The 21,602-nt window shown below is 34.3% G+C and overlaps 1 protein-coding gene across 7 annotated transcripts in view; it reads left to right on the forward strand.

Annotated features, from left to right (window-relative positions):
• Positions 1 to 21,602, forward strand: part of Dgkb (diacylglycerol kinase beta) — a 710,085-nt gene that overhangs the window by 357,208 nt on the left and 331,275 nt on the right. The gene's annotated exons all lie outside the window — the stretch shown is intronic.

Here is a 21,602-nt window from a genome sequence, read left to right on the forward strand (position 1 = left end):
TTCCATGGGTGTTTTGTTCCCAATTCTAAGAAGGGGCAAAGTGTCCACACTTTAGTCTTCGTTCTTCTTGAGTTTCATGCGTTTAGCAAATTGTATCTAATATCTTGGGTATCCTAAGTTTCTGGACTAATATCCACTTATCATTGAGTAGTATGTAACTTTCTACTGAGCTGCCAATAACTTATGCATTAAAGTATAAACTAGTATTCCTTTTAGAAGAAGACGAACAATAATATTTACTATAACTTGTCTCGGTCCCCCAAGTTAAAATAAAGTCTTCATTAACAAACTAATAAAAGAAATGCCATTTTATTAACCAATGTATCAGTGGTTTTCAAATTTCTCAGGGTCTCACTCTGTACCTCTGGCTGTCCTGCAACTCATTATGTAGACCCGGTTGGCCTTCAACTAACAGATCTACCTTCCTTTTCCTTGACACTGTTATGATTAAAGGCATGTGCACTATACCTGGTTTAGGTTAAACAATTTTAAGAGTTATCATTATCTGTGTTTCTTTGTTTCTCAAAGTTTGTCACTAATTTTTATTATTGAAAAGAATTACTGACCCCTGAGCACATAAAAGGTCCTGCTGATTACATTTAAAATATTTGTACAAGGTGAAATAAATCAAACTCAAGTTTAGATATAAATTGACTGAAAAAGAAGGAATGGGCATCATGTCTGAGAAGGAATTCATTATTCCTAGTTAATTTCTGCATCTAAAATAGTTAATAAAATCTCTCCTTACATCAGCATTTGCTGAGGCATTGATGCCAAGCAGCTGTGTAACCCTCTGCTTCCTCCATTCATGGACACATTTTTGGCTTTGGGTTATTTGTTTGCTTAATTGATTGATTTTGTTTTGCGTCTGACTTATTTGTTTTTACAACTAATATTTTACCTTTATTCATATTTTTGAGATTATAATTATAAGATTATATTATATGCTTTTTATTTCAACATTTCTTCCTTCCTCCCCCCCCAAACTCTGCCATGTAATAGTCCCTGCTCTCCTTCAAATTCATGGCCTGTTAATTTTTTATTTGCATGCATATATATATATATATATATATATATATATATATGTGTGTGTGTGTGTGTGTATGTATATACACACACATATATATGTAAATACATATATGTGTGTGAATATATAGATGTATATATGTGCATATATGTATACATATATACACATACAGAAATATATATATAATGTATATACATATATATTTGTAAATATAATGTACCCAATCCATATGATGTTATTTGTACATACATTTTCATATCTGACTCTTGGCATGACAAGCAGTTTGTTTCCACCATGTGTCCCATTCCATTTTCCTCAGATGCATATGTTGTTCTTGGTGCAGGGTTGAGGTCTCATGTTCTGGGACCTCACTTTGGTGCATCCATTGGGACAGCTCTTTTTTAACTCCCATGTGGCCAGTCATATTAGTGAAGTTTTATGCGTACATATTCTGGCATTGCTATGAAATGATCTCACAGCGAGCTCCCTGATTCTCTGGTTCTTTACTGTCTTTACTCTCCTCTTCTGCTGTGTTTCTTCAGACTTAAGGATAAGAATATTTTGCAGATATATTTATTGGAACTGGGCTCCACAACCCTGTGTTTTGTTTGATTGTTGTTTTCTACCTTTATCATCTCTGTTTGTTACAAAGACAATTTTTGTTGATTAGGTATGAAGACTACACATATCTATGGATATAAGGATGGATATTTATAGATTGCTGTTAGGTATTATGCTGGTTTTGCAAATTAGTGATTGGAGATTCTATTCCAATAACCAACACTTCACTAGTACTGAGCAGTCAGTTAGATGTCCAAATTTCCAGTTACAGTCATGGTTTTACTTTTGATGAGTGACTCTTAAGTACAATTAGAGAGCTGTTTGTTACAGCAAAGGTACGTGTGCCACTGCTGCACTCTTAGGGTTATCATGCATTTTGGTCATTGATATAACTCAAAGACATAATACCTGAGTAGAAATTTGTGTTTCTGAGCCACATTCTTAAAATATGTTACACATTGGATGAGTAGCTCCAAAGGTAGTTCCATATGGACCAGTCAGTGATACTAAATGCTTTGCAACATGCAATCTTGATTTTTCTATGTCTTTTCTTTCTGATTTCCTGACTATCTCACCAAGAGTATATCACCTTCAACTGCTTTTGAATAAGAAATGTCTTTGCTCTTTAATTGTTGATGCTCATAGCAAATGTGTTTTTGTCTTAAACACTTTTTTAAAATCTACATATGTCTAACTTGTTTTAATTCTTCAGGATTCGAAGCCATTTGAAAAATTGTCAGTGTTCTTCACTCATCTAAATCTCTTTTTGACATTTCACTATTAGCCAAGAAACAAGATGAATATTGTCTTGGCCTCTTTCCTAAATGTTTTATTTATAGTTATCTAAATGCCAAGAAAGCAGGATTCACCTCTGTCTTTATTTCTATTATCTTCATGTCATGCAACATATACCTTTGTTCCCTTTATTTACTCTCAGTTTCAAGTTGTTGTTGGTCTCCTGGGTTCACTGGTTTATTCCAATAAACTCTAGGTTTCCTATGAAGTCGGGCCTCATTTTTGTGTCAGCTTCACATCTACAAACTCGTGTGGTGTCTGAGATTCATGTCTTGATTCTGTTCCTTTGATTAGGTCATCCATACTGTTACTGGTCAGCTTATCACCCCACTGTCATTGAATATGCCCATTTTTTTTCTCATCTACAGGTTCTATGACATACTCTTGTCCACTCAAATTGCTTTTTCCATACCATGTAAAATCATTGTTTACAGATTTTTAACTTATATCAATGACATCTTACACATTGCTTTAAGTTATCTGCTAGAATATATTCCCTTTGAACTTAAGGTTCTTTAAAAGTGATTTTTATGTTTTTATTTTATTATTTTATTTTTTAAGGTTCTTAAGAAAAACAATAATATGTTTACGCGCGCGCATGTGTGTGTGTGTGAAATGTGGAAGATTGCATATGCCAAGGCAGACATGGGAACATCAGATGACAACTTTCAGAATGATATTCTCTCTTTGTATTATGTGGATTCTGGAGATTCAAACTTAGGTTGGTAGTCCTGTCAATAAATGTATTTAGCTGATGATAAAGATTGTGTTTTAACCTGAGGCTCAAGGATTTTTGATTATGCAAGAGTGCCTCATGTAATGGGTTTCTGGCATAGCTCATGGATAGAGAATTTACAGTTCTTGGATTAATATCTAGCACATAAAAAATAAGAAATATATCTAATCTTTACATGAATACAAACATATAGGGTTTATCAAATGTGTGTTATCATTCTACTTGATTTGAAACCACTGATCTCATTAGCTCACAGTATAAACATATAGACTTCTATTTGTATGCTATAAACTATGCTATAGATTGAGTATTGGTATTATTAAAAGGGATCTAGCACATGCTCAAGATTTCATAATGTGGTCTAGAATACACTGAATGCGTTTCACTGCATTCTTCCCTCCAAAATGCCATAAAATCCAGTAACAACTTCAAACTGACATGAATGATTGTGTTACAATCTTTTATTTTCATATCTTCATTTGATTTCTGAGACATAAGCTTTTCTAATGTTCCATAGCTAATTTAATCCTACCTTGTATTAGTTGTCATATGCTCTTAATGACCAAATTTGCAAAGTGTTTCACAGTACGAATCTTTTAACATTGGACATGTCCCTGTTCTCCTGCGAAGAGCTGTAGTGCTGTAAGAGACAGTGATAAATGAGGGTGTTCTCCTGAAGATGTAATTAGTCTGCAACAGGGTCAGAACAGCTCCTTAGGTAAATGAAACTAAATCAGCTGTGTAGTCTATAATTAACTTACAAGGTATTAGCTCAAGTGTAATGTTATTCATTATATATGTACGTTATTATTTTCTCCATATGAAAGTTGTAATTTGCTAAGTAATGATTAAAAATTCAGTTTAATACGCTAGTCATATCACCAGAATGTAATTGTCGTACATTTTCATTTTATTCCATTTACTCTTTTTATCTGAAATGAAGACATAAGTGTGCCTCTTTTACCTTGTATATACAGAAATGAAGAATTCAAAGATTAAGTCCAGATATCCTATTATTTGATTAGTTCCTACTGGCTTAAGTAAGGTACAATAGGCTTTTCATGTGTGGAATCCTTGCAGACTTGAAGATTAGTATAATAAATGTTGAGTCAAAACCTTCAATCTCCAGTTAGGATTTTCGAACAGGCTATTTTGGCCATTTCCCATTTTATACTGATGCCTCTATATCATAATTTTCTTACCCCTTTCCCATCAATGGCTCCTTTATAATATTGGAATCTATATGTACTCCAAATGAAATATTCATATTTCAAGATTCAATGCTTGGATACACACATGAGTGAGAAGGTCTGATTTTGTTTTTCTAGATCTAAGCTACCATACTCAGTACAAGACTCCACAGTTCCATCATTTACCTGCAAATTCATATTTTACAATTAAATAAAATTCAGTTGCATAAAGATACTATTAATACATTGTCCTTCTATCAATTAATTGGCATTTAGATTAGCTCCACATCCTAGTGTCTGTGAATACAGTAGCTGTTGGAATAGATAAGCATGTGTCTCTGTAGTAACAAATACAATATTTAGTGCTAAATACAGGTTAATACATATGGGACATCTATTTCTCACTGTATGATAAACTCCACCCTGATATTCAAGGTGGCTATTCCAATCTACAGTCCTTCAAATAGTGTCAGAGTATTCTCTGTTCCACATAACCTAACTATTGTTTTATGTTTTTTGTTTTTTCTTTTGTCTTTGCAACTTTAGCCATTCAGTCTGGGATAAGATGAAATATCAAATTCTTAGTGAGTAAAGGAACCACATGATACTTTTACACTAATGTTAGTACTTCTGCAAAGGAAAAAAAGAATAAAACGTAATCAGGCAAGACTAACAGAACTAACCTGTTAGGTAAAGCAGGGACATACTTACAAGTGGGAGTAACTGTTGCAATGGAAAAAAATGTAGAAATTTTGGTAAATGGTAAATTAAAATGAGGAAGAAAACAAATGTGCCCATTTATTATAAACCTGGTCATGCCCTGGGATTTAGATGATGTAATAGTAAGAGGAAGGGATATATAGAAAATGAATGAATCTAAAAAATAAGAAAAACCAGGAAGGGGGATAAACATAGTTAAAGATAGGAATAAGAGGGTAGTGTTGACCTGGTACGTCCTCCAGTGCATTTGATAAATGAACCATACCTGTAAGTCTGAGAAGTAAGAAAATGAGGGCAGAGGCCCCGATGGCGATTTCACTCATTGCCTGGCCTATTGCTTCGTGTTCCTTTTCCTGGTTCCACTTGTACGCTATTGAGTCTTCCTATTCTCTCTCTCCTCCCTAAAAGGTTCCCAGCATCCACAAAAGTGGTGAGTTTTCCTGATTATTCTGTAAACTTGGGATCGCCTTTGAAATCTCGCCCAGCTGCCATTGCTTGTGTTTAGCTCCATGGCATGCCTTATCTAGCTGTGGCACTGTGATAGTCCTGTCAGCAGTCACTGAGAGTCCTTTGTCTAAAATTCCTGTTGGTGCCACTTTGATAGATTTCCTGATAGGCAGACATCCTTTCACTCAGTTTTCCTGGTATAAAATGCTTTGGAGAGAGAAAATTTCTGAGTCTGATACTAGAGTTGGCTGTGAAATCAGAGATATTAGAGATTTAATGGCATGATACAGTAATCTTATCTGTAAATATTATTTCCTAGGTATTCAACTGGTGTCTTAGTTAAGGTTTCTGTTTCAATGATAAAAATACCAAAACCAGAAGCAACATGGAGAAGGAAGTGTTTATTTTATCAAACAGCATGTTGTCTATCATCCAGTGAAGTCAAGGAAGTCAAGGAAGAAGAAACTTAGAGTGAAGAAATGATGCAGAAACCATGGAGGAGTGATGCTTAATGTCTGAGTCCTCATGACCGCTGTATACAACTCATGATCACTTGCCCAATAGTAGCACCACCCCTTGGGTAAGGGGCTCGCTAACATTAATCATTAATCAATAAACCGTCCCACATGCCTGCCCGTAGGCCAAATTGGTTGAGACATTTTCTAAACTGATGATCTGTCTTCCAAAATGACTTCAGCCTGTATCAAGTTAATAAAGTCCCATCTAGGACAACCAACTGCTTCCAGTACACCATGTAGTCCACCATGTCTTTGGAATGGTTTGTACTTTCAATTCACTCTGCTTGTCTTCCTTATGTGTTCAGCATTCTCTGAACCATACCTTTACCATCTATGTCCAACAACCAGCATCTGGAAGTGCATCTTCATGTGTATTGCATGCCTTCTTGGAAAGTCATTTGACTGGGAGTATTTAGTTTTAGTTTTATTTTCCCCATTAAAAAACGTAAATAGCCACTCTTGATTTCCAATGACATCCAAAAATAAAGGAATTATATATTATTAATCTATTAGAACAACCCTAATGACTGTCTCAGCCCAGGAATAATAGACAAGGAAGACACTGACAGTGGACAGTGGTGACAGGTTGAAGAGGATGGTGAATTAAAGAAGGAAGTATCTGTAAGAAGAAAGGAAATAGAAGTGTTTCAAAACACATTTTTTACTGAAAAGATACTTTGGTGTGAAAAAAAAAACCATCTGAAAATAAAATGCAGTTGCAGTAAACTGAGAATGAGAAATGACATGTGGAAGAAAACCTGGAAAGCAAGAAAGAAGAAGAGACTTTTAGGGACAACACAGAGTAGTTGGATGGAGAGCAGAGATGGGATTTTAGAAAAATGGAAAATGGCATTGTTAAGGAATATAACACCTTGTCCTAGAAATATCCCTGCCCAAATTGAAGTCTACCAGAATATCATTGCTATGACTGATATCCAAACCACCAAATTTTCTATCATTTGGAAGGGACTTAATACAGATATCCTCTTTGCTAAAGAATAATAATCTCAATACTTTTCCATTATATACCAAATTTTTCCTAGCATATATATGCTTGGAACTTAAATTTATGAGAATGAAATAGATTACTGATGTTTGTATACTAAAAATGGGCTAATTTATTTTATTTTAAATCATTAAACTTTATTAAATGATGTTTTCAGCTGGTAAATGTGGTTACCCTTTCTTTTCTTTTCTTTTCTTTTCTTTTTGACTTACTTTTTTATTAGATATTTTCTTTATATACATTTCAAATGCTATCCTGAAAGTTCCCTATACCCTCCTCCCCTCTTTTCCCCAATCCACCCACTCCTGCTTCTTGGCCCTGGAATTCCCCTGTACTGAGGCATATAAAGTTTGCAATACCAAGAGGCCTCTCTTCCCAGTGATGGCCAATTAGGCCCTCTTCTGCTACATATGCAGCTAGAGATACAAGCTCTGGGGGTACTGGCTAGTTCATTTTGTTGTTCCACCTATAGGGTTTCAGACAATTTAAATAAATACTAATGCTTTTTAAATTTTCTTGGTACAGATTTTACATTATTTGAATATTGTTTATTAATGCACTTTATCTTATAGTAATTCTTTCTTGATAAATTCATCTCCCAGGCTGATGAAACCTGTTGCTGTTATAGTAGCATCTGCAAACAGAGAAGAATAGGAATCGTTGCAACTTAATTTTTGTTCCATTAATTTAAGTCAGCAAATGTTCTTATTAATCATCCTTATTTAATCTCATAGACCTAATCAGAGAAAAATATTTTATTTTGTTTTATTGTAATAAGAACCATCTCTCATAAGATTTATACTAGTTTTCTGTTGAAGTTTCCTATATATGACATGTACATATCTAATGATTCTTATACTGTTAACAAAATAATATAATTTCCTCAAGTTTGTTGGCTTTTCAGGATTAATGACTAAGTTCTAGATATAGCAATGGTGTGCTAAGGAAAAAATGTTTAATAATACATGCAATTAAATTTATCTTATTAATTTATTTGTTTATTCACCTTACATCCTGATCGCAGCACCACCCCCTTCACAGACTCCTTCTTCATAATGTAAGATCGTTTGCTTTTTTCTGTTTTGTTTAATTTTTGTTCGTTTCAGACACATGAAATATCACAGTTCTTCTGATCTCCATGCCTCGTAAATAGTGTGCATAATGAGCTTTAATTTTTTTATTCAATAATTTTAATTTTGAAAACTACCTATATGATCACTCTGCCTCCATCACCCTCACCCTCCAATATACCTTTTCCTTTTGCTTTACTGTATTGGGAATCCTATGATGAGTGCCATGAGAGAATTTATGAAGCCTCCTACCTGGGGAGAAGTAGTAAAACTCATGATTTTGAAGCTTGTAGCAAATAATTTGGCATTCATTGAGAAAAACATGACTTCTTCTTTTACAATGACCTTCTAAACCAACTCTAATTAATCTGTAAACTGATATGTACTTTTACCTAATATAGTTTTACTAAGATTAATGTTTGATCATCATGTGTGTTTGGAAAGTATTCTGTGCTTAGCAATCATGAGGCAATGAAAATGATAAGTACAGTGTTACCATCTTACATGCAAAAGTAGCTGATATGCAAAACCTATTGTGATTCTGATCTCTTTAAATGGCCCATAGAAAATGAGCTGAGATGCACCCATAGAGTTTTAAGGAATTAGGGCAATGTTCAATTTTTAAAAGTAGAGCACTTTCTTTTATACCAACAGATGAAATTCATCGAAGTCTTCTGGGTACAGTTAGTACACAGGATGACAGTTCACATCCCAAGAACATGCCTTCATCACAATGCTTCCCAGCAGAGGACCTGGGTTATGTGCAGGCAAAATCACGATCTCCAAATATGAATGTTAGAATCATTGGCCTTTTCAGGGTGAAGAAGCTACAGTTGATTCAGGTGCCCAGGCAAAATCATAAAATGTGAAACTAGACAAAAGTATACAGAAAATCCCTAGAGTGGTATAAGAGAGGGCAGATCTTAATTAAGAAAATAAAGTTGGTAACAGGGCAAGACCTTTCTGGAGAGAGTGACAGCTCCAACTTGCAGAGGGTCTGTTAGGAGAGGTGACCACGACAGAGCAGAGGAACTGCAATGGGAGCTCCTGGAAAGAATACGTACAGAGGCCAGAGCTGCAGAAGCCTCAAAATACAAACTCAGGGGCCTCTGCTAGAGCTCTTTGTGTGCTCTCAGCCTGTGACAGCTCTCCAGCCCCACAAATAGTATTCTTAATGCAGCATTTCCTGCACAGCTTGTGACACCGCCAGCTCTAGAATGCCCATGAGCTGTTCTGTGGATTCAGATCAAATTACAGTGACACTGCTCTGGTCATATTTGTCACATTTGTTTTTTTAAGTTCGTTAGCACTTTCATAGTCTCTTACTCTCTAAACCCTGAACTGGAAATTTTTACTAGCGCTAAATAATAACACTGTTCACAATGGCAGGCTATGTTTCTTTCTCTTCAAAAAATATTTTGTAGTTGGCATTGCTACTATTGTTTGGTTTTATGAACAATCCATTTAAAAAATGCGGTAGAGATCAAAATAAGCCTGTGGAGTAGAAAAATAAAAATAAACCACTCATTAATTAATACCTAAAACAGATAGTGCCCCAAATGACATTACAAAACTGCAAAAGGTAAATCTGTACCCAGTCCAAACCACAAACTCTCAACTGTGATGAGATCATATGGACAGAACAAACACAACACTACGGTAGGAATTACAAAGACAACAATCTCTTGAAATGAAATTTTATTGGATTGATTGATGACTTTCGTAACTTCCCCTAGAGCCTTTTAGGTTAGATATCTTTGCTAATTTGGGTCATGAACTTTTGCAAAATTTTCTGACAATGCGCTGTCGCATCTCTTCTAAACCAATTGAGTTATTTCAGGACAATTGTCATACAATGTTTGCATAATAAATTACTATTGTTTTTGCCAAAGGCAAGGATGGGACCAGCCCATCTAAGCTATCATTAAAATTTCATTTTCATAGCAATGTCCATAGCATGGGGCCTAAAGCATCAGACCTGCAATGGCAAGGCTAACACCAAATACTCCATTAAAAAACAAAAACAAAAGACAAATAAACAAAACCATGGATGTATGCAAAAATTCACTAAGTGTTACCATTGACTCTGTCACAAAATCAATTACAGATACCGTTAACAACAACAAAAACAAATGTAGGGACTTGTTGAATATGTTTCACTTCAGTGAAATCCACAAATGGATCACAGAAGAGAGACATGTATTCAGAGTCATTTGTATGCTTCTTTAACATTTATATTATAAGCAATTAGCAAAAGCAATTTTACATGTTTTATTGAAAACTACAATGGTATATTGTGACCATGAATAAATATAGGCTTATTATAGTATTAAATAGACACTCTTAGAACCCAGTCATGTGCTGAGAATCATCATTTTGGGGGCAGCATGCACAGTCTGATCTTAATCAAGTACTGTAACAAATCAATAGTGTAGATTTCACAAAGAAATCTTTGCCCATGTGTTCAGAGCATTTTTCACAACCTGCAACAGATGAGAACAAAACAAATATCCATGGAAATGAATGAATAATGAGATTGCAGTATCCAGGTGCATTGGAATATCAGTTCTCCTAAAAGCTGAAATTCCTACACATTGAGATACTTGATTGGGATGTGACTATATGCTAAAGGAACTAAGTTAGTCTGTGCTGCTCTAAAACTGTGTGACTTATTTATGGAGATACATATATAGAAATAGAGAATAAAAAGAACTTAGCAGGAATGGGATAGGAGAGGAGAGGACAAGAGTATGGGTTTGTGCAAAGGTTATGAAGATGACCAGGTTTCAGAAATCTGCTCTACAATGTGATTTCTGAAGTTATGAAGGACATGTAGCAAGTACAAAGCTCTTTGGGACACTGTAGGAGGAGAGGCATTGCAGCTTTCAGCCAAGCTCTTACATTGTTGCATTAGTGCTGCTGTCAAGAAGACTATTTATTATATGAGTTTTGCAATAGTTTTCAAAACCTTCTAGACAAAGGTGGCAAGGAACTTGCTCAAATTTCTATCTCAGCATTATTTTTTTAAAAAGCTATGGAAATATAATTTGGTACATTATAATTAGGCTTTATAAAAACATACTTCAATGACTTTTAGTGAATTTGCCTTATCATAAAGTTTTAAAATTTGCCTTATTTGATTAGAAATTTTAATGGCTATGCATACTTTTTATATCCTATTTAATGCCTAGACAGAGGTAAATACTGCAATCTGAAGTTTGACTCCTTTCCTCTTGCAATTATAAAGGTATAATTGGTATACAAAGTGAAATTATGTGATTTTAATTTTCTATAATTTGGTAATCATGGATTTTATATTCATATATATATTCTGATATTGTTATAATATTATAGCAGTAAATATATTGAGCATTTCTGAAGGTTTGCGCAGAAGATCTACCACCTTAAAGTTTAAGTGTACGCAACTTATCATAACATCAGAAATCACACTGTAGAGCAGATTTCTGAAACTTAGTCATCTTCATAACCTTTGAGCAAACCCATACTGTTGTCCTCTTCTCTCCTATCCCATTCCTGCTAAGTTCTTTTTATTCTCTATTTCTATATATGCATCTCCATAAATAAGTCACACAGTTTTAGAGCAGCACATACTACCTTAGTTCCTTTAGCATAAAATCACATCCCAATCAAGTATCTCAACGTGTAGGAATTTCTGATTTTAGGAGAAGTGATATCCCAATACATGGACACTGCAATCTCATTATTCATTCATTTCCATGGATATTTGTTTTGTTCTCATCTGTTGGAGGTTGTGAAAAATGCTCTGAACACATGGACAAAGATTTCTTTGTGAGACTCTGATTTGTGTTCTTTGGGGATATATACACAGATGTCATATTGCTAGGCTATAATGTACCTCTTTGTAATTTTTGTGTAAAAAAATCCATAGTATATTTTAAATTAGAACCATTATGTTACATTCCCACTAGCTACAGATAAGAAGAATTTATTTTTATAAACACCAAAACTCACATGTTACTTCATGATAACAACCCTGACAACATGAAGGTGCTAGGTCTTTCTGTTTAGCTGATAATAAGCAATGCTCAATATGTTAGTCATTATCTTTTTTGTGGAGAAATATCTACTCAAGATTCCCAATGTTTAGTAACTTTTAATTTCCATGCTTTATAGTTTTAGAAGTTTGCTGTAAATTTTGGAAATTGGTCACATATTAAGTATATAATTTATAATCATATTCTAGCATTTTGAAAATATTTTCATTTTGTTGATTATTTCCATGCCTGCTAGATACATTTTAGTGGAAGATAATTTTAAATCTTTATTTTTATTATCTATTCTTTCAGTGGGGCATTCAAGAAGTAGTTCTAAAAGCAAGAATGTTTGTGGTTTTCTTCTGGAATATTTAGAATTTTATATCTTATGTTTCTTCTTCTTCTTCTTCTTCTTCTTATTATTATTATTATTATTTACATATGCTTTCTTTTTTTAACACTCCAGATTTTATCACCCCCTCTAGTCCACCTTCCAACTGTTCAACATCCCATACCTCCTACCCGCTCTCCTATCTCCATGAGGATGTCCCCACCCACCTCCACCCTACCAGACCTCTAAACTCCCTGGGGCCTCCAGTTTCTAGAGGGTTAGGTGCATCTTCTCTAACTGAATCAGACCTGGTTTTCCTCTGCTATATATGTGTTGGGGGCCTCATATCAGCTGGTGTATGATGCCTGGTTGGTGTTCCATTGTCTGAGAGATCTCAGGGATCCAGGTTAATTGAGACTGTGGGCCCTCCTACTGGGCCACCCTCATCCTCAGCTTCTTCCAGCTTTTCCCTAATTTAATCACAGGGGTCAGCAGCTTGTGTCCATTGCTTGGGTGCAAATATCTGCATCTGACTCTGTCAGCTGTTATTGCCTCTTTCTGAGGGCAGTCATGATAGGACAGTTTTTGTGAGTGCTCCTTAGCCTCAGTAATAGTGTTAGGCCTTGGGCCTCCCCTTTAGCTGGATCCCAGTTTGGGCCTGTCTCTGGAGCTTCTTTTCCTCAGGCTCTTCTCCATTTCCATCCCTGCAGTTCTTTCAGACAGGAACAATTTTGGGTCAGAAATGTGTTTGATGGATGGCAACCACATCTCTCACTCAATGCCTTGTCTTTCTGCTAGAGATGAGCTCTACCCTCTCCTCACTATAGGGCATTTCATCTAGGGTCCCTCCATTTGAGTCCTGAGAGATCTCCAAAGGCTCATGGATTGGCAGAATTAACCTAGTAAAATTAGCCATCCTACCAAAGTCAATCTACAGATTTAATGCAATCCCCATCAAATCTTGTTTCTTTTGAATCTATTTTAAAGTAATCTTTTGTGATATAAGATAATAGTCTAATTTTATCCTTCTGGATTCTGATATCTAGTCTTCCTAAAACCACTTGAACACATTTTCCTTTTCTAGGGTATATTCTTGGCACCCCTTCTGCAGATCTGTTGCTTGCATATGTTCAGCTTAACTTCTGAGCTTTCTGTTCTCTTCCACTGGTCTCTGTACCTGCCTTATGTCCTTATTGTGTGATCCTGATTGCTGTAGGAAGTGTGAAGTCTCAGATTTGTTAAAAGTAGTTCTACCAATTTGTGTATTTTTTTATGATTCCATATGAATTTCAGAATTGTTTATTTCTCTTTCTTTAGAAGCACTTTTAAGATTATGATAAAGATGTCACTGAATATGTAAAGTCAGTTTTAGTGCCATGGACATTTATACACCATTAAGTCCTTTAACTTATGATCATAAAAGGTTATCTTTTTGTTTCTTAATTATTTATCAGGCTTTGCTGCTTTTGTTTTTGTTGTTGTTGTTGTTTTAAGAAATGGTCTTCTTAATAAGTATTTTTTCTTTATTTTCCTGTTTTTGGTGCTATTAAAACTGGGATTATTTTCTTCGTTTTATGTTTCAATAGGTCATTAATTTTAAAAAAAACATTCATTTTCATGTTAGTGATCATGATAACCAATCTTACTTTTCATAAGAGAGGCAGAAATTTCAACTGAGAAACTGTTTCTGTGTGATTGGCCTATATAAGCATGTCTGTAGAACATTGCTTCGATTGATGGTGTATATGAGAGAGCTCAGTACATTGTTAGTGATGCAACACCTGGTTGCTGGGTTTGAGTTGTATGACTAAACTGGCTGAGTGTGAGCAGGGGAAGCAAGCCAGGAGCCACCAATCCTCCATGATCTTTTGTCAATTGTTGCCTCCACATCCCTGCATGCGTGCTTACCTTGACTTCTCTCCATAACTATACTACAAGACAAAAAAATCCTTCCCTCCTCCAAGTTTGTTTCAGCCACTGTTTATCTCAGTAACAGAGAAGCAGACCAAGACAATTATAAATTCTATATAGTTATATATATAGCTATATAGGTTTTCTTTGGCATGTGTGATTTGAACAACTTCTCTTCCTCCTTCTCTTCCACTTCTTTTTCAATCTTCTCTTGGCTTAATGCTTTAGCAGAAACTTTCAATTGTATGGTGAATGAAAGTTGTTACAATGAGCATCCTTTCTCACAAATGGCTGTGAAGCACTGAATGAAATATTCAGCATCCTTCACCATCAGAGAAATGCAAATCAAAGCCACACTGAGATTCCACTTTACACCTGTAAAAGAGTTTTAAGTTCCATTTTCATTTTCATGTATCTAGTTGTTCAGTTGACCATATCTGTTTACATGTAGATCATTGAATTGATTTATGAGAATAAAATTGAATTCATTTTTAGGCAACCTGTAGATCACCATTCCCTTAGGGTCAGTTAAATACCTTGTTAGCATTCCTTTGGAGATTTCTTTTTACTTTTATTTAAATAATCTGTGTTTCTTTTCTTTTAAAATGGTATTTGTACTTTTGAAGAAATACTTCTCTCTATCTTCATAGAATGTCTTTGTTAGGAAAAAGCCTACCACTTAGCTCAGCTACAATTATAAGCAAGAAGGGGATCATACATGGGAGGGTTCCCTTTGCTGTTATAGACAATGGGAGATTACACTTCTCTAGGTTCAGAAGTTGGCCAGAACAGTTGCCTGTTGCTCTGTCATTTGACAAAATAGATTGTGTCAGCATGCTGGCTGATAAAAATTCCTCTTGCTTCTAGTTCCTCCAGATAGTGTTACTCTTTACATTCTTCCATTCTCTCCGTGTTCCCTGTGAGATAGAACAGAAATAATCATTTCACGTTTCTCTGAAATGTGAAGGTAGATGAGCAAACAAAGTCTCTTCCTTGTTAGAGCAAAGAGATGCTTAGGATAGCCATCCGAGTGTTCACTGTGTTGTCATGGGATGGGGGTGGCAAAGGTTTTCACGCTCTCATTCTTTTAATAAACAAATAATAAAATTTCTGTTTAACTGTGAACAAATCAAGGTTTCTTTTGCTTCTCCCATGATTTCCAAAATATTCCCATTCTTTTTTCTCTGCTCATTTGTAAGTCGGCCCTTCTCCAACTGTGCATGACTGGAAAATGCCTGTTTCACCGCTCCCCACATTTATCTTCCAAGAAATTTCAAGTTAATAACCATTCAAACTAAAGTTGTTTCTAGCAAAGTCGTAAAGCGCCTATCAGTAACTGCTGTTATTACTGAGTAGTTTATATATATATATATATATATATATATATATATATATATATATATATTCAATCATACAAAATCTGGTTACTTCACATATTAGTTATCACATATGTAACACATATTCTGGCTCATGCCTAATAAAACACCTTCATGCATAAACTTTATATAGCTGTACTAATTTATTATGGGGCAGATGCATTGGAGAAGAGCTTTGAGGTTACATGATAAGTATATGTCAAACTTAAAAACTGATAAAGTCTATAAGTGAGTCTTGAATTCGATACTCCTATGACAAATGTGTCCTGCTCTCATTTTATTCATATCCTGCTGTATTGTACTCACATTGTTTTGAACTGTGTGTGTGTGTGTTTGTGTGGTATTTATATGGATTTTCTTGTTGGCTGATGGTATGATTTACTTTTTCATGTGCTGGATGGTGGATGTATGAATAGGAAAATATAAGATAGATATAAGAAATATAGATGATACACAGATGTTAAATAAATAGATAATTAACAGATAGGTGATATTGAAATATGATTGATAGAGATAGATAGATGTCAGATAGAAGAGAGACAGTTGATAAATAGATGACATACAGTCCATAGATTACAGACAGATGGTTGATAGATAGGTGATATGTGCATAGATCTATCATCTAACCATTTTGCAATTTCTTTCATCAGTGTAATGAAATATTCACTGTAGATGTCTATCATTCTCTTTGTTAGGTCTCTGCAAGATATGTTTTATTTTCTACGGATAATGTGAACAAGATAATTGTAATTATTGTTTTCTATAGTTGTCCATGATTTAATAGGCCTTATGAGTAGCAAGTCTATATACAGAAGAGAATTTTCTGTACAAAGTAATATTTTTTTCTCCTTTCCAATTGGAATTCCTTCCTCATTACTTTTGGCTATTTTATTGTTTCTGTAATTAGAGTTCTATGGACATTTTGTGCATAAATGGTAGGAATGGAAAGCTCTTTTGTTATATCAATTGTGTGAGAAAGGAAAGAAGACATTTGCGGGTTCAAACTGTTCTTTACATGAATTTTACAGTAAAGAAATGTAGAATTAATTTTTGTATTTTTGTAAGATTGATAATGTTATCTTTCTCATCACTCTTAGGTAGTTAAGTTTTGAATATTTTATTTTGTTTTAAGTCTCAATTTCCTTGGTGTAGTGTGCATTTTTCTTAATTTACATTATAATATCCAAGGAAAATGAGACAGGAAATTCCTTTTTTCTACATTAATTCCATTTTCTCAGGCAACTTATTAGGAAATGGTAACACAAAGGAAAGACTTAAAGAAAATTACATTATTATTTATGATAAGATAGTCAAAAAGTCAGTCTAAACTACCATTTTGTTTCATTTCTCAAAAATGTACTATAATAAATGCTAGAGTAAATAGATAGATAGATAGATAGATAGATAGATAGATAGATAGATAGATAGACAGAGATAGAGATATAGTGTTAAAGGGATGCTACTTAATATTTTATAGGACGCTACCTTATAATATGAACTGTTGTCTTAGTCACATTTTAGTCTCACTACTGGTATGAAGAGACACCATGACCAAGACAACACTTTTTTTTTTTTTTAATGTTACACTTTTATTGTTTCTATAGAAATACAAATTAATAATGTTAGGATTTTCTTTCTCAAAGAAAATATCTTTGCATAATCACCAGTGAAATAGTTATTTTAACCCAAATGGTCTGCTGTCATATGAAACAGTTATACAATTTAAACAAATAGATGCACATATATTCCTGTCCATCATTTGTGCTAGTTTCTTAATATTTACTTACTTATTTACTTACTTACTTACCAAATTTTCCAAGGCACTTAAGTGAGATTTGGTAAGCTCAGAAGAGGGAATAAGCTCAATAAATAATGAACACAGTCTATGGTAAGCTTAGGAAGAAGTAAAACTCTTCAAAAGGGTTTAAGTAGGAACTTGGTTACAGTTCCAGAAGCTTACACCATTATCATCATGGCAAAGAGCATGGTGCCATTCCTGGCACTGTAACAGTAGCTGGAGTTACTTTTTGATCCACAGGATTCAAAAAGAGGGAGACCTAGACCTGGCAAGGGCTGCTTCAACAAGGCTATACTTCCTAATTCTTCTTAAATTGTACCATTCCCTTTCTGATGAGTAATGATTCAAATACATGAGACTGTGTGGCCCATTTTAAACTCAAAGCACAATAAGTTTCTTTTTATTTTTGACACATACCACGTTTTAATTAAATAAATACTTAATTAATTATGCTATTAGTTCAGGAGGTGAAAATTGTTAAATTATATAAGTTACAAAGAGTTCGAGGAATATATATTTACTTATATTAGCACCCTAATAAAGGATTCAAAAGGAATAACGGAGAAAGAAGAACTGTGGATTGAGATAAATATACATAAATATACATCTCTCTCTCCCTCTAACTCTCTCTCTCTACACACACACACATACACACACACACACTCGTCACATGTATACCGTAATAAAATAACATTCTTCTCAATTAAACATTATTGACACTGTAATATGAGGTAGAAATCACTAATAAGTTGAAATTAAAGATAATACTTTGGGAGTTATACATATATTAATCAATTCTTATCAGTGATATCTAATATACTACAGTTCTTATTTTGCTTTATAAGTAGCTCTTCTGGTTAAAGTAGTAACAACATTATACATGACCAAACAATACTATTTTACTTAACTGAATTTATTTCTAGCTAACTGTACAAGACAACCTAAATTTATTTGTGATTTATTCTAGAATAGAATTTGTTGAAAACCAAAAAGACAAATTAAGGATTAATCTAAAGTAAGCCACAGAAATATATTCAAAAGAATGTTAGGACTTGTGAAATGTTTTTGCAGAGTAGAGAAACACTGAAAATACTTTAGTGAAACAAAATAAATAGGAAAAGAACTCAAATCATTCCCATTTTTAGATAATATGTTATTATACATGTGAGATCCCAAAACTTCCACCAGAGAACTTCTAGAAAGAAAGGACAACTTCAGCAAAGTGAAAGGATTAAAAAAATCAATGTATAAAAGTCAGTAAACTTCCAATATATCATCAACAAACACAATAAGAAACACTACCATTTACAGTGGCATGAAACACAATAAAATAGCTTTGAGTAAACTTTGCCAGAGCTGTTAAGGAACTTTAAAATGAAAATTTTACATATCTGAAGGAAGAGCTTGAGAAAGACTAGACAATGAAAAGGGATTCTGTGTTCATGAATCTATAGAATTAACATTTTAAAAATAGTCATTGCAGCAAAAACAATTTGCAGAATCAATGCAGTTTCTGTAAACATACCCATAACTGTCTCCATAGAAATAGAAATAAAAGAATTAAAATATAGAAATTTTAAAAGAAACAAATTACTATGGAAGGTGAAAAGAGTCAGGATAGCCAAAGAAATGTTGAACAGATAGAGGAATTGGTACTCAAGACTTTGAGATATACAACTTTAGTTACAAAACCAGTATGGTACCATAACAAAAGCATATATAGTATATATATAAAATATCATGTATATATGTTATATACATTTATATTTCATATATATGTTCTATAATATATTACATGTTTATGTGCAAATATATTCTATATTATACATCAATATTATATATTTTATATAATGTATATAAAACAATGGAATAAAACAGAAAACTAAACCTGAATATGAATAGCTATAGACATTTGATATTTGATAGAGGCAAAAATCGTAAAACAAAGAGAAAAGATGGTGTCCTCAACAAATATTGTTCAGAAAACTGGATGTCCGGGTGAGGAAGAGAATTAGACCAATAACTGTCATTCCAATTTGATCTAAGACCTCAATTTGCATCCTGAAACACTAGCACTCTTAGCAGAAAGCAAAGGCAATACTCTACAAGATACAGGACAGATCGTTCTGGATAGGACTCCATTTGCCCAGTAATTACATTCAAAGGCAACAATTGATGAGTAGGACAGTACACAATTGAAAACGATTTTGTGAAACAAAAACAAAACAAACAAACAAACAAACAAAAAACCAATTAAATGAAGAAGAAAAGCATGGAATAGAAGAGAATCTTTGGTAGACACACACCTAACAGTGAATTGTTACTCAGACCATAAAATGAGTTCAAAAAGAAAAAGACAAGGAATCAAATGAACAAATGAAAAATCAGTAAGGGATTTAAGCAAAGAATTCTCTATAGAAGAAATTAATTTGGCTAAGAAATACCTCAAATTTTTTCATCATAATTGCCAGGTAGGGAACTGCAAATCAAAACTATGTTGATATTTTTATCTCCTCCCATACAGAATGGCTAAGATCAACAAAACAACTGCCAAGAAGTGATGGTGGTTTAGAAAGAGGAGCCCTCATGCACTGTTGGTGCTGCTTGTGCCTCATCTTCACAGCTTCATTAATTTACTCAAGTGGTGCAGTGACGGGTCAAAGAAAAGACAAACTTAGTAACATGCAGAAAAGCTGAAATGAACTGGATAAGGATGCTCTAGCACTTTTGAAACTAGGCATGTTTATTATCTCCAGTTGAACATGGCTTTAAAGCATGTAAAAGAATGAAGAAGTCAGGCTTCACAGTTTACAGCTAAGTCTAGAAAGCAGGTTTAACTAATCTCGGTAGCAGCAATCTCTGTAGGTGAGCATTCTTCAGGCTGGAAATGTGCACAAGAAGGAAGGTAAGATCGACAATTTCCAAACATAACTATGAACACCCACACATGGGAAGAGGAAGGTTTTGCTACACCTGGGTATCCAATTAGGGTAAGCTCTTGGTGTTCCCATAGGACTGAGGTATCAGGGGTTTTGACATACTTGTGCTTATGAAAACAGCTAACATTCACTCAGGATTTAATTCACTCAGGGCTCCCACCATTCCCCAAAGTTGGGAAAGCAAATCGAGAAAATGATTTGGAAATCATTATGGAAAAATCCTCAAAAATATCTAAAAATAAATCTACTATAAGACCCAGTTACATCACACCTTGGCATGTGCCTAAAGCCATCCTAGTCCATGTATAGTTTCTCAGCAATATTCATTGCCACTTGTTCACAATATACAGAAAACAAAAACAGTATAGCTATCCATCAAAAGATGAATCGATGATGAAAATGTGTTTTGTTTAAGAAACGAGATGATATTCTGTAGTAAGCAAAAATAAAATCATAAACTTTACAGATAAATGATTGTAACTTTAAAAGATTGTATTGATAAGGTTACCCCTGACCCAGAAAAGTCCTTTGAAGAAGAAGCTTCTCTTAAGAGCAGATGGAGAGTAGCATAGAAAACCAAACACTGCAGAGATTAATAAAATGTTGGAAGTTAAGCCTCAATGGATGCATCTACATCAGCTCCTGAATTTATGGATCATGTAACATCAGAAAATAGGGGCTGGAAAAACTGTAGCATTCAGAACACCAGAAAGTTTGTTGTGAAATGTTCTTTCCAATAAGTAGCTTCATAAACTACACAGAAAATGACAATATCAACAGACAAGAGAATGTAGAATAGAGGAAACTACATGGATCTCACTCTGAAACAAAGAACTACAGAGAACAAATGACTGTTTGAAAATGGAGTATTGTGAGAGGTGTGGAGATGGTTCAGTAGTTAAGAACACTGACTGCTTTTCCAGAGGTCCTGAGTTCAGTTCTCAGCAACCACAATATGGTTCACAATCATCTGTAATAAAATGCACTCTTCTGGTGTGTCTGAAGGCAATGATAGTGTACTCATATGAATAAAATAAATAAATCTTTAAGAAAGAAAGAGAGAGAGAGAGAGAGAGAGAGTGTGGGAAGGAGGGAGGGAGGGAGGGAGGGAGGGAGGAAGAAGGGAGGATGGAAGGAAGGAAGGAAGGAAGGGAGAGAGAA

The sequence above is a fragment of the Mus caroli genome, chromosome 12, assembly GCF_900094665.2.
Source record: "Mus caroli chromosome 12, CAROLI_EIJ_v1.1, whole genome shotgun sequence".
Lineage (NCBI taxonomy): Eukaryota > Metazoa > Chordata > Mammalia > Rodentia > Muridae > Mus > Mus caroli.